We start from the raw sequence: 4,679 nt of genomic DNA, 5'->3' as shown, positions 1-4,679 counted from the left end.
GTCCACACTCTTGCTAGTGCAGACTGGAGCCCAAGTGAACCGGAGCAAAGATGGCTCTCCTTCTGGCTCAGGCCTTGAGACTTCTCCCTGGTGGACACTCCTCCCTTGGGCAGGAAAGGTGTTGGATGACTCAAACCAGAAAGGGGATCCTTCCCAGAAGCTGTGTGCCTTCTCCAGCAGAGCACTGGAGCAAAGATGGCTCTCCTGCCGGCTCAGGCCTTGAGACTCCTCCCGGGTGGACACCCCTCCTAGGGCGGGAAAGGTGCTGGGTGACTGGAGCCAAAAATGGTACCCCTCCCAGAAACTGTGTCACTTCTGTAGGCCACCCTCTCCCTGGCAGTGCACAGGAGCAAAGAGGGCTCTCCTACAGGTTCTGGCCTTGAGACTGCTCCCAGGCAGACACCCCTCCTAGGGCGGGAAATGTGCTGGATGCCTGGAACCAGAAATGGGATACTTCCCAGAAGCTGTGTCACTTCTGCAGGCTGCCCTCCCTGGTAGTGCACCAGAGCAAATATGGCCCTCCTACCGGTTCAGGCGGTTCAGGCCTGGAGACTCCTCCTGGTCAGACACCCCTCCTCAAGCAGGAAAGGTCCCGGATGACTGGAACCAGAAAGGGGATCCTTCCCAGAAGCTGTGTAGCTTCTCCAGCAGAGCACTGGAGCAAAGATGGCTCTCCTGCAGGCTCAGGCCTTGAGACTCCTCCTGGGCAGACACCCCTCCTCCTAGATATTTTCTTTATTTACATTTCAAATGCCATCCCAAAAGTTCCCTATAGCCTCCCTTCAAGAAATGGGAGTAGGTGGGTAGGGGATACCTGGAGTTTTATCCCATTTTTTTTTAAAAAAAGGAATAGACCTCATCCAAAATGCTACCCTTTCAGTCTTCATAGGTAAGAGGATAGTAGGTGACATTTGGATCTTTTTCATATCTGATAACTCTTAGTGTTTTCATAGTTTTATTTTAGGAGAGTGAGTGATGCATAATCCAAAACAAGGCAAAACAATGTAGTTGAAGTGGAAGGCAATTCTGATCTGGTAGGCTAGTAGAAGTTTATCACAAGAATATTTGGTCTCAATTAAGTTTGAAGAAATTGTTTTTCCCACAAGGGCAATTATAATGCCATTCAGAACAGAACCTCTCATGTGTATATAAAATTTTTATGAAAGCAGATTTGTGTCATATTTTAATGGTTTGTAAAATTGCATAAAATAAAACAGTGAATCACAAATTTACCTGAGAAGGAAAGACAGTGTAGCATTAGGGTTTTCAAGTCAAGTAGAACTTTTTCCAATATCAGGGTGCTGCTTTCTAGTTGACAACCATGGATTCTTGAATTTGTTCATTTTGGGGATTGGGACATAATCTATTGCAAGCATGTGAAAATCAGAATAATCCGAGGGAATTGGTTCTCTCTTCATAGCATTTGGTTTCTAGTTCCTGAGGCTTGGAGTTGAGCACTTTTTTTCTCCTAACCTATCTTACTGTTCCCACAGGTTCTTCATCTATAAAATATGATTAATTAATAATCTCTATCTCTTTAAATAATATAACGCATGAAACACAGTTTTTCATTCACCAAATATTTAATTCTATGATTATTTGGGGCCACTATGAAAAATAAGTGCTATAATGAGTATATTATTTTTGGTATGTGGTAATGCCTTATAGTCACATATGCCCATTAGAAGTCATCTGTAGAAAGATCTGGAAAAGCATCGATACTACCAACTCTTTGAAAAATTATTTCACAGGAAAATGTATCATTATGTTAAGCAAAGTAAGTCAGACCTAGAAGAACTGTCATGTATTTTCTCCTATGTACAGCTTAGACTTTAGAAAACTTTGAAAGGCCATGAAACAAAATGACTATTGGAACAAGGAAAGAGGTCAGAAGTTATTGGAGAATGAATAATGGGAGGGTTAGCATGATTAAAGTATATCACATACATATATGAATATATCAAAATTAAACTCATTGAATGACTTAGTATGAGACAATAAAAGTACAATCATTAAAATTATTATTGTTTCCCTATTATGCATATGTGTGGAGTACAGTGTGGTATTTCAGTATGTGTATGCAATGAGTCATAAATCAAGGTAGTTGATGTGTTGAATTCAATTTTGAAGATTTTGTTGAGTACTAAGTTGATAGCATTTTTTCCACATTTTTTCTTTTCCCCTATCAAGAAACTACCAATGTATTTCCCAACATTTTGTATCATTTTTCTTTCCTAAAGCATTATATCAGAGTTTCAGCTTCGTGTTCCTCTGTATATTACACATGTGGTTTCCAAAATCTTTTAAACTATTCTATTGGGTATCCTTTGTATGTATCAGTACAACTTTAAGCTATTTATTTTTTTAGGGAAGAGTGTGTGCACAGATATGTTGCATTTGGAATATTTCTCCCATAGCCCACTACTCTCTTTCTTGCTTCTCTATCACCTGATGCTTCCATTTGTGCCTCTTAGTGCCCTGGACAGAGTTGCTTCTACCATCATTATTTTACCTATCTGTATCATATCGAGGGACCACAAATGAGAGAAAACATCCAACACTTCTCTTTCTAACAATTATGAAATACTCTGAATCTTACTGTCACCACATGCATCCATTTTCCTTCAAAACATTCCACTATGTACATGGTTTCTTTATCCATTCCCCCTAGGTTGGTTCCATGCCTTATGTATTGTAAACAGTCTTACAGTAAAGCTTGATGTGTAACTATATCTGAGATAAATCAACTTGGAGTTCTTCGAGCAAACACTCAGGAATGGCAAATCTTCTTGTTGTGAGGGAATCTGAAGCAATCATTGAGTGCACACTGCCTCTGCTCCAAGTAAGTGGAAGTAAGCCTGAGAGGTGACAAATGCTACCTTGGAAGGACTTCGTATGTGTATGCCAATGTAACAGGTAGTCCTGGGACCAGGAGAAGAAAGTTGTCTATCATGTGCTTAATTGTGTATCACTTACTGTTATGATTGATGATCAGTTAAGTCATTAAGGGGAGTCTAGGATCTGAACGCTTAAGCTAGTTCTTGAAGAAGGGGAGATTAGAATGATGGATTTAAAATGAAAGGGAGCATTTAATGTGGGTTCGCATTTTAATGTCTTTCCTTATTTATTAACTGTCAAGGCAGCCATACTGAGCTATTATATATATATATATATATATATATATATATATATATATATATATATGTGTGTGTGTGTGTACTGTCATTCCCAGTACTCCATAAATATTTCTAAATTTAAATGAGCTCAAGATAGCTAACATAACTGAGTATGTGCTGTGAATTGTTAGGCATTATAACTTGCTTTCTGTGGAAAGAGAAGAAAGTAAAGCAGATTTTGACTCTATTTGAGAGTTGTGGCTTTCCATACTGTAGATTAACTGTTTTATTTATTTTTTTAAATTTTACTACATTTTATCAAAGAAAACCATTTCTTCCAAGTTTTGTGTTTAGTAATAATGGTTAAGCAGAATAAACTCCATTTCATATTCCCTGATTCCTCCTGAATGAATGTTACATACATCCTGCATTGATACATATCTACTACTACAGAATTTTGTGTCTTTCATAATTGTGCTGGAAAATGACCTTAGTTATTTATGAACGAGATTCTAAGTGACAGATAGATTGTCCTCCAAAAGGGTTTATTTCTACTGAGTTCTGTCATTCAAAGCAATACATAATACTGACAGCAATAAAAATCTTTTCATTTTTTAAACAATAGTCTTAACACTTTTTTTCCATCAAGAGAGTAAAGTAGAAGATATAGGTTCAATAAAAGCCATTTAATATATATATATAATATACAGAAGTTATTTAAAAAGTCCGTCATATAACAAATTCATTTGGTGCTACCAAAAACTTACAATATAAATAAATTAATGTCTACAAAGGAAATCATCACTAAGCTAAGAAACACAGGAACTACATTTTATCTCAGGGGGAAAATCCAAATAATTTCTATCATGTTAGAAGGATCATGATCATTTTTCACAGTGTACAGTATCATATTCCCTTTATGCAAAGACTCCTCCGAATCTTTAAATTTAAAAATGTTCAGGTATAATTCTGTCTGTACATTCAAAAACAATCATTTTGTGATTATGTATAATGCTTGCATTGCGCAAAAAAAAAAAAGCCTCAGTTAATTGTTTTCTAAGGTCTAATGTCAAATAAACGAATATCAGCCATTTTCTGACCAAACTGTCAATCAGAGTACTGATACCAAGCTGCTTAGCTGTCCTTCCTGCCATTGTATGGCTACTATCAGGTCTGTTTCCCTTATGTATTAAAACTAGCAGGTGTCAAACTAAGATTTCACGACCACAGCAAATGACAGAATATGCAAGAAGAGTTCCTCATATCCAACAGCCCTTGCCATCCTGTAATACAATCTTTACAACTGTATGTGTATAGGCAGAGGAATTAAGAAATCAGAGAAGGTTAAGAGAGGTATATAAATAAAGGGAACGGACCCGCAGCTGGACCCGATCGTCCTGTGCCTCTCCTGCCCAGGAGGGGTGTTCGCCTGGCGGCTGTCCGCAGGCCGATCCAACACCCAACACCTTTCCTCCCCGACCGAGGAGGGGTGTCCGCCTGGCACCCAGCGCCTTTCCTCACCCGAGGAGGGGAGTGCGCCCGAGAGCAGTACTAAGGCTTGGT

Source organism: Mus pahari, chromosome X, assembly GCF_900095145.1.
Source record: "Mus pahari chromosome X, PAHARI_EIJ_v1.1, whole genome shotgun sequence".
NCBI lineage: Eukaryota > Metazoa > Chordata > Mammalia > Rodentia > Muridae > Mus > Mus pahari.
Note: the sequence above shows the minus strand (reverse complement) of the source record.